At 35.4% G+C, this 10,343-nt stretch overlaps 1 non-coding gene across 1 annotated transcript; it reads left to right on the top strand.

Annotated features, from left to right (window-relative positions):
- The first annotated feature begins 10,236 nt into the window (after positions 1-10,236).
- On the top strand, positions 10,237-10,343 carry LOC126940932 (U6 spliceosomal RNA). The gene has a single exon (XR_007720990.1). It is a non-coding gene; the product is annotated as a U6 spliceosomal RNA (small nuclear RNA).

Below are 10,343 nucleotides of genomic sequence, written 5' to 3'. Positions count from 1 at the left end.
TCGTGCCGTTGCACTCCAACCTGGGGGACAAGAGCAAGACTCTATCTCGAAAAAAAAAAAAAAAACATAAATTACAGGATAATTGTTAGAAAAATTAAAAATTACAGTATTTGCTTTGAAATAAATATACCCTTAAACTATATGTATACCACTGGTAATTTTTGAATAAGTATTATACACAAATATAACTGACAAACTCAGCATATTAAGTATCATACATAGTTAGTAGTTTTCTGAATTGCTATCATTTTAAAGTATTTTTATTTTCATGCATATTAATAACAGATTCATACAGCCTATATTATGTTTCCATTCATGATCATTATAAATTCTGAAAAGGTAAAACATTAAGCACATAAAACAATGTTATCTGATAAAAAAGTAACTAAGGACTCAACATTGAGCAAAGTCACAAAACTGTTTTATTATTTCTCCTAAAATGTTTACAAAAGTAAATGTTTTCAAACAAATAGTATTTTAAATAAATGCCCTAAATATGTCTTACTACCTCATTACCATGAAGGTATGGTCTATTACCATGAAGATAATATCAGTGATATGATGTATCAGTAGGTAAAGAGAATGCTTTAGAGTATGATCTTGATGAAATTAAGACTATAAATTTGTAAATTATTTAATGTGTTTTTGAGTTAATGGATGATTATTTCAAGTATTCTAAGGTGGTATCTACAAACATATAGTAAATTATGTGTTTTGTAAACAATCAAATATGTAATCCCAAGAACTAGTAAAGTATAAAAATATATAAATATAATTAAAAGTAATTAACAAAACAAATAATTCAAGTTATATGAAAAATGCAAAAACTGTAAGTGAAGGGCATATTACAATTTCTAACTCAAATGCTTACTGAGTTGTGTCCAGGAATGACTATTATCACTAAAACCGATAATATATTAACCTGATCAGAAACCAGAATACTAATAATTTTTAGTATTGATAATATGAATTCACTACATACCCTATTTAATCTATTGTGTGGTAAAAACAAGCAGAAATAGTCTTTTCCCCAGCAAATATGTAATGTATATATACATATACATATAAAATATTTTACATAACTGATAATTTAACATATATGTATGAATAATGAAAATATTAAGAAGCTGGGTAACGTTTAATGGTGTTATGTTCCTGTTTAAATGCACAGAATCTTGTTTAAACTATGTTAAGTGACAAAAATATTCCATGATTAATATGTGATTTTTAACATTACAGTGATCTGCATTCTCTGTACTCGTATGTAGAATTACTCCCTTTAATAACAATTCTAATTTTTCAAAGATCCTTAAATAAGATTTTGGATAGAAGGAAGGAGTAGGGTGGGGTAAAGATGGGGGGTTGTAGTTCAAAAGTCATCTCCAAATCTCTGGTGTGCTCCTACCTTCCCACCTGCTTTGAAAGTGATCTGCTGATTAACAGAAAGATATACATATGTTACATGGTCATTTACCTTAAACTTATTTCTCTTAATTGTATTTTCATACTTTCACTTTACAGGATACCAACGTATATGTTTAGTTTATTTGCCAAGTAAAACTTATAATCCACATGGAACTAATTACTAACTAATTTGTAGTTATACCCAACAGAATGACAAATTACTTGGGTTGAACATATTTTAAAATATTTACTGAACTAACAATTTATTGAACAATCTCATGATTTTCTCTATCTACTATGGCCTATAAAAGATCATCTAAATGGTTTGTACATTTAAATTGTAGTCAGTAGGGACTCCAACTCAAAACTAAGCTAATATATAACACCATTCTATAACAAAGTAATATTAATGTTTCCATTAGCTATATTCTATGTGTCAGCTACTCTGTTAGGTACATTTTATATATACCATCTAATGCTCATGACAACGCTGCTCAAGATTACATGGCTGGTAAACAAAAGAAATTCTTTAAAATCTCATAATATGTGTACTTTCTAATATTTAAAGCATAGTTTATGATAATTCCAACAAACAAAGTTGCCTTTGCAAAGTATATGTAATCCAACTAAATGCCTAATTCAAATAATAAAGCTGCATTTTAGTAAGAAAAACTTAAAAAAAAATCAGTCATCTTGACTATGATTATGATGAATAGGCAAAATAATTTATAATATTTTTCCTTTTAAATAAGATTCAATGCAGATGTGCAAGCTGTAAATTCACAAAATAACAAAGACAGACTGTGTCACCCTGAGGTGAAAGAAGAATCTATGCTACTAGAGGCTTTTAGAAAATGATAGTCTGCATCTGTGGGCAGTTTAACTTTCTGCCAAGGTTTTCATCTTCTTTTGTTTACTAAGGGTACATTTTAAAGTTAAACATCTTGAGAATTGGCGCCAGAGTTTGTGACATACAGCAGCACTTTGACATTCCTTTGGTTTCACGAAGAAACCGGTTATCTGCAATTTGGTAAACACAATAGCATGCAATCATATTTTACTGGTTTATTTAATAATCTTGCAGACAATTTTAAAAATGCAGATTCTAAGTAAGAAACTTGCATTTCAAGGTTTTCAGAAGTAGATAACAGTAAGCTGATACTGCGATATTGAAGAACACTTTCTATCCTGTCTTCCACTTATATATTTCCCTTTTCCCATTTGATAAATAATTTCAAATTAAGTTGTCAATGATAACACCACGAGGCCAGTTTACTATCAACCTCAAAAATAAAAAAAAAAAAGTGATCTATTTTTTATTATTGCAGGAGGATCATTTGTTCCTTTTTTTGTGCACCAAATGTTCATTGAGTACTTACTATGTTTTAACTATTTTTAAAAATTCTTCTTTGTTAAGAAGATTATTTAGAGACTATTGAATTGAGCCAGATATGTAAATTCTGACTTCTATTTTTATGAGTTATTAAAGGTGTGACTTTCCAAACAGATTATAAGCTGGGATTGGGTGAGACAGCCCATGAAGAATGTATAGACAGTGGTTCTCACCTTGAGTTATATGCCAGAATCATTTTCTGTGCTTTGGGGTCTATACTTTTTGAAGCCCCATCTACAAGCTATTGAACAGAAAGCTTTCTGAGTAGAGACCAATCTAGTCATTAAAAAAAAATCTATAGAAGCTAATATTTACACAAAATGTTGAGGAACACCGTGGAGAGAAAGACAAAAAGAGAGTGGATACTAGGAATCCAAAAAATCAGTATGTGAGTGGGTGATGGGAGGAACAGCTAGCAAATGAGGTGGGGAAGAAAGTGGAAGAAAGGGAACAGAATCCTGTAAAAACGAGGAGGCCAACAGTTTCAAGAACAAAAAGGTGTCAGACGTAAATCTTGTAGATAATTCAAGCACTGTAAGAATTACATATAGGCTAAGATATTTGTAATTTCTGAAATAATTGATAAAATTTTTCAGTGATTTCATTGGGAGAAATTCTGGACTGAGGAAAAAAAAGAATGGGGAACATGTAGGAAATTCATGAAGATAGATTTTACCTTGATATGGATAGTTTTACAGATATGAAAAGGGGAATCTCATGTAAGTCCACAACTGAGAGTCTCTATTTTTCTGTGAGGTTTCAGACAAGGGCAGCATGCTGAATTGGGACTAAACATAATCTGATAACTTGATTTTCCTAATTATTATTATTATTATTTTGTCTTTAAGGAGGGGAGAGTTTAATAGACAGGAAAGAAGGAAGGAAGAAGCAAACGGCTCCCCCATACAGAGACAGAGACCGGGGAGTGCGGATTGTAACAAAGGGAACGCTGGAGAGGTGGTGTTTGGTTTGCACGGGGCTAAGGGAATTGGTTTGACCAGTCATGTCACTCCTAGCCCACGGAAAAACCTTGGCCTCCCACCCTAGCCTTTTAATATGTAAATACAGGGTGCCATGATGTTCTACACATGTGAGGATATGTGGGGGCAGTCATGTTGTCAGACACATGTGGGGGCAAGGGTAAGAAGAAGAGTGCTCACCCTGGTTCCAGCACCTGCCCATCTGGGTACTCGCTATCCCATAAGGGGTTTGACCACACAGAAGCCAAGCAAAGGAGCCACACTCCTGTCCCAAGTACCACGAAGGGGTCAGGGAACTCCCCCATTGCATTTTGATACAGAATCATGTTTAAAATAACATAAATTGGCCGGGTGTGGTGGCTCACGCCTGTAATCCCAGCACTTTGGGAGGCTGAGGTGGGCAGATCACCTGAGGTCAGGAGTTCGAGACCAGCCTGGCCAGCACGGTGAAATCCCATCTCTACTACAAATACAAAAATTAGCCGGGCATGGTGGCAGGTGCCTGTAATCCCAGCTACTTCAAGCAAGAGAATTGCTTGAACCCAAGAGGCGGAGGTTGTAGTGAGCTGAGATTGTGCCACTGCACTCCAGCCTGGGGAACAAGAGCAAGACTCCGTCTCGGAAAAAAAAACCATAAATTACAGGTAAGAAGAATCGCCATGTTTGGGTGGACCCAGTTTCTAACAGCCGGCCATTTGCATACCAAAGCTTGCTGCCAAATTTTGTAAATATCTTCACTTAAATCTTACTCCCTTGGTATCAACTGAAAAACTATAACCTAATTTAACATGAATTTCCATTTAATGCATATCTTTACTAGCAATTGAATGTGTCCATGCTTCTTGGCCTCAATTTACCCTCACTCCAGATTTCAAAGGGACACTCAACAATGCCTAGAAATTTTAGTGCAGTCCTCCTGTATACTCACATTTTGTTGTTTAAATTATTTTCCATATTCTATCTCCATTTCTCCTTGCTTGCTAGCCCTAAATCTCATGACTTTATATCAAATTTTCATGCAGAGGGGATTTTCTCCATTTTTCCACTAACAAGTCAGTTGTCCATCCTCAGCTGTACATATGCTCACTGCCTTCCCTTGTCTTACTATGAATGATGTGACCTTGTGCTGATCAATGACCAAAGTCTCTCATTATGCTCTGGATCTTCTCCTGTTTCAGTCAACGACTTCTGTGCTCATCCCTCTCCTCAGTGTTGTTGCATCATTAATTACTCCCACCCTATAGGGATGACATCGCCAAAGGCATAAGCATACTCCTGTATTGCCTTTTTAATGTTCATAATTAATTATTTTATTTTTTAAGTTGACAAATACAAATAGCATATATTTATCATTGACAACATAATGTTTCAAATGTGTATACATTGTAGAATAGCTAAGTCGAGCTAATTAACGTATGCATTACCTTACACACTTTTTTGTGGTGACAACAAAATCTACTTTCAGTGATTTTCAATAATACAGTGCATTGTTATTAACTGTATTACGTTGTACAATTGCTCTTTTGAACTTATTACTCCTATTTAACTGAAATTTTGTATCCGTTGATCAACATTTCCCCAGTGCCCCACCATACCCACCCCATCCCAGTCAATATTCCCTCTTTTAAAATAGGAAACTTCCCAGACTGCGTGTGGTGGTTCATGCCTGTAATCCTAATGCTTTGAGGAACCTAAGTGGAAGGCTTAGTGGAGCCCAGGAGTTAGAGACCAGCCTGGGCAACATAGTGAGACCCTGTCTCTACAAAACATTAAAAACTTACCCAAGTGTGATTCTAATTACTCAGGAAGCAGAAGCGAGAGGATCACCTGAGCCAAGGAGTTTGAGGTTACAGAGAGTAGTAGATTTGGCTGCTGCACTCCAGCCTGGACAACAGAACAAGACCCCGTCTGAAAAAAAACTTCCCTGCATCTTGCAAACCTCTCTAGTTAACCACTCTATTCTCCTGTTCCCATATCATAACAAAACTTCTGAAAATAGAAGTATATAAGTTATTGTTTCTAAACTATCTTCTCACATTTTTTCCTCAATTTCCATTGCCACAACTTCATGAAAATGTCCTTGTAAATATCAAAATAGATGATACAGTCAAATTTACCTATGACTTTGAGGTTCTTCTGTTATTTGACATCTCAGTAACATCTGAGATAACGGACCATTTTCTCTTTCTTGTGACAGAAGTCTGAGACTCCAAGTTCTTGTGTTTTCTCCTACTTCAAAAGTTGTCTCTTCTTCATCATGTACACTGGCTCTTACTGTTCTGTTCAAGCTTTGAAATGTTGGAGTATCTTATGACTCTGATATGGATGTCATTTTCCTTGCCGTGGAAATATTCTTTGCAGATAACCTCATCCTATTCTATGGCTTCTAATGTAATCAGTACACACATTTGAGATTCATATCTCAAATCCGTTTTTACAGCCCATATATTTTTTTCTGAAATTGCAGGCATGTACGTTCCATTGCATACTTAACCTCTCCATGTGAATATCTAACTGATGTTTCACTTATAGCTTGATCAAAACAGAACCCTTGTTAACCAGATCTCCCCAAAAAACTGTTTCTTTTCAGGTCTCATCTCAATACAGGCATGAGCAAACACTCAGTGGGTCAAACCAAATCTTGTAGTTATCTGTGATTCTTTTATTTCCATCCGATTTTCTTTCATTCATCAAAAAACCCTGTTGAGTCTATCTCTAAAATGTATCCAAATTTGTCCCCTTTTGCCACTGTCACTGCCAACACCCTATCTCAAGCTCCATTATTACTCTTGTAGACAATTACATTAGTTTTCTCACTGTTTTCCGTATTACTGTCTCTTCAAGGCAGCTGACACAGTCTATCGGAGCCTGAATCAGACCATATTAACTGCTCTACTTCAAATATATTATGAGTTTCAGTTATCAAGGGTGTCCAATCTTTTGGCTTCCCTGGGCTACATTTTATGGGGCCACCCATAAAATTCACTAACTAATGAGCTAAAAAAGAAAAAAATTGCAAAAAGTCTCATAATGTTTTACAAAAGTTTCTATATTCGTGTTGGGCCGCATTCAAAGTTGTCCAGGGCCACATGTAGTCCATAGGCCACAGGCTGGGCAAGCTTGAATTACATCAAGAATTAAACAAAATCCTCACCCACAAAGCTGCGTGTGATCCATCTCCTATCTTGCCATTTTTATTATCTGGCCCTTCCAAAAATGTTTGTCAACTTCTATATTACTATTAATTATTATTATCATTTTTGAGACAGTCTCACTCTGTCACCTGGCTGGAGTACAGTGGCATGATCTCCACTCACTGCAACTTCCGCCTCCTGGGTTCAAGCAATTCTCCTGCTTCAGCCACCCAAGTAGCTGGGATTACAGGCACGCACCACCATGTCTGACTAACGTTTATATTTTTAGTAGAGATGGGGTTTCACTATATTGGCCAGGCTAGTCTCCAACTCCTGGCCTCAAGTGATCTGCCCACCTCAGCCTCCCAAACTGCTGGGATTACAGGTGTGAGGTACCACATCTGGCCAACTTATCTGTTAGATCAATAAGTATTTGGTAAATAATATTTAACTTTTTTTTCACTGTGGAAAAATATTAATTAGAAAATAAATACATCATAAGCTATGGTTTAAATTCTAACATCAATTCTAACACAGGTAGTACAGTAAACAAAAGAATGTCAATGTCACATCTTATTTTGTAGTTAAAGTTGGATAGAAAAATGCCTAAAAGAATATGCTTCTGATTTTTTTTTTTTTTTTTTTTTTTTTTGAGACGGAGTCTCGCTCTGTCGCCCAGGCTGGAGTGCAGTGGCCGGATCTCAGCTCACTGCAAGCTCCGCCTCCCGGGTTCACGCCATTCTCCTGCCTCAGCCTCCCGAGTAGCTGGGACTACAGGCGCCCGCCACCTCGCCTGGCTAGTTTTTTGTATTTTTTAGTAGAGACGGGGTTTCACCGTGTTAGCCAGGATAGTCTCGATCTCCTGACCTCGTGATCCACCCGTCTCGGCCTCCCAAAGTGCTGGGATTACAGGCTTGAGCCACCGCGCCCGGCCCTGCTTCTGATTCTTAATTCAACAAATTATCAACTACTACAAGGGGAGCGTAGCAGGCTAAAATAAACCCTGGCAATTTGAGGTCTTCTATGGCTTATCTCTTCCAGCTAATATTGTTAGACATTGAAATATCAAGGTGACACTCAAACAGTCTAGATAATGTTGCTGGTACAGGAGCTATGTACTCATCCATCTCCCAGGTAAACAATTCAACAGAAAAGATTAATGGTACTCGGAATATTAGTCTTACTTATCTCTTTAGTTTTAAGATGAGTAAAGCTAACAATTTTACAGGACTGCGGCGTCAAGCCAATGAGCACGCCAAATCTAAATTTCTCATTTAATTCTAAATTGTATCATAAAAACCCAAGTGATGTTTTGTCTCAGGACATTTTATCTATTAAGAGTGTTCCTATTTCAAAAGATACAGATTTTTTTCTTGATTTGCTCGAGAGACATTGAGAAACAGAATCAGGTGTTATGTTTAATTATATAGAAACATAAAATCTGCAAAATGATAATAGAGTCAATCAAATGCAAAAGTCAAGATTTAAATGCCAGAATCTTTATTAATATATATAGTCAATTTGCATAAGACAGAAATTTTTTGTTACTTCATTGTGCTGTGTTTTGCTGTATCAAATGCATCCTTACATAGACTACTAATTCTTGTTTTAGAAAAGTTGTCATTTTTTGCTGAACCGATGCCCTCAGTTACACATTGCAACGAACTGCCTACACCCTAATTTGTGGTCTGGTCTTTCTCAAGTTGTCATTCTCTCATATTGTCTTTCTGACATGCTAAGTCTTCTCAATCTAATTAACTATCTATAATTTAAGGGCCCATGCAGAAAGCACAATGGCAGTGCTAACCAATGTCTGTCACTTGTCTACTCCTTTACCTCAGGATTCCATGAGTAATAAGCCTTCACCAGAGAATTACATTTCCAATGACTCTTTTAAAATAAAAACTATATAATTTGATTGACAGTGGAAAATGCCTATTTAGTAATAATTCTAAAGCTGAAAAACTACAGAGGACTTCATTTTGACCATCTAACTTTGTAAAAAAACAGAACTTATTTAGCAATAAATTCAATGCATATCTGTTTGTTTCTTGAAATTAAACATTTTTACTTAGTTTATACTTTTTGAGAGTTTTGGATTTTAAAGTCTTTACCTATATTAAATAAAAACTTTTTAAAAGTGGTACAAAAACACTATGAAAGAGTGAAGCAATGTTTTAATTTCTTGGCTTAATCTTGGTGCCACTTCTGCGTAAGTAACTCCATCTTTAATATTCTGCAGCCACCTGAGCATATCTCTATCCCTGTCCTTATCACTCTTAATGTTTACTTTTGATTTATGTAACTATTTCATCCATCTATCACAGTGGCTGGAAAATAGCAGTCACCTAATAAATAATGATAGAGTTAAGCACATGTACCCTAGAACTTAAAGTATAATAAAAAAAAGAAAGAAAGAAAGAAAGAAACGAATATCTATGTGGAAAGTTTAACAAACAGTGGGCATTTTTTTCTGGTTGTAAGGTAGGGGTAAAAAGTAACATGTGATTTAATAATTGATTTCAAATATGAAAAATAAACTGCAAACTTACAGAGTTTGAGACAGCAGCCAGTTAATAAATTCAGCCTAAGCGAAACAGTAATTTTTTTAACCTTTCTACCATTTAGTACTTCTAGAAAAGCTACTTTACAGTGGCTAACCTGGACTGGTTCTTGACTTTTCTGTTTTCCCTTATAATTTCCTACTGAGGCCTGTCCATCTAAAGTAATATCCAGGATTCTGGAATTATTTTATGTGCTTTCTCTTGTACTTAAAATTTTAGTCACTGTAGTTGACTAGGCTTAGATTTCAATTTCAGCTCTAACCTTTATTGGTCAAATGGCTTTGCTCCAATTATCTCTCCTAAGCTTCATCTACCCAAAGGTGCTAACAGTGTTACTTATTTGTAACAGTGTAAACTTAGGCAAATGAAGTATTTATATCTTAACATGTGAGCTGTGAAAGTGTTCAAATAATTATGCTTACCAATGTTATATACAAATAGCTATACTTATATAAATTTAGCATATCTATTAAATACAATTAACCTGAGTCCTCTTAATTTGGGGAGTTTCTACGTATTTTTCACAGGCAGGACAGAGATGTTACAAATTTCTCATTCCAGGTGTTGTGACAAAGTTGTTACCAATCCAGAGGTATTTACAATTTAAAACCCAATAAAAACTGCACTCCAAAAAGTGATTTAAAGAAACTAAATTAAGACACATATGGAGATTTGGGGGAGACTTATTGAGGAAGAAAATCTGCCTTTCAAATTCCGCTGAAATAATACACATATAGATGTCTATTAAAGACCTACTAATAGTGCTCGCTTCGGCAGCACATATACTAAAATTGGAACGATACAGAGAAGATTAGCATGGCCCCTGCGCAAGGATGACACGCAAATTCGTGAAGCGTTCCATATTTTT

Source organism: Macaca thibetana, chromosome 17, assembly GCF_024542745.1.
Source record: "Macaca thibetana thibetana isolate TM-01 chromosome 17, ASM2454274v1, whole genome shotgun sequence".
Classification (NCBI taxonomy): Eukaryota; Metazoa; Chordata; class Mammalia; order Primates; family Cercopithecidae; genus Macaca; species Macaca thibetana.
The sequence above is the reverse complement of the archived record's forward strand: the minus strand, read 5'-3'. Positions and strand labels throughout refer to the sequence as shown.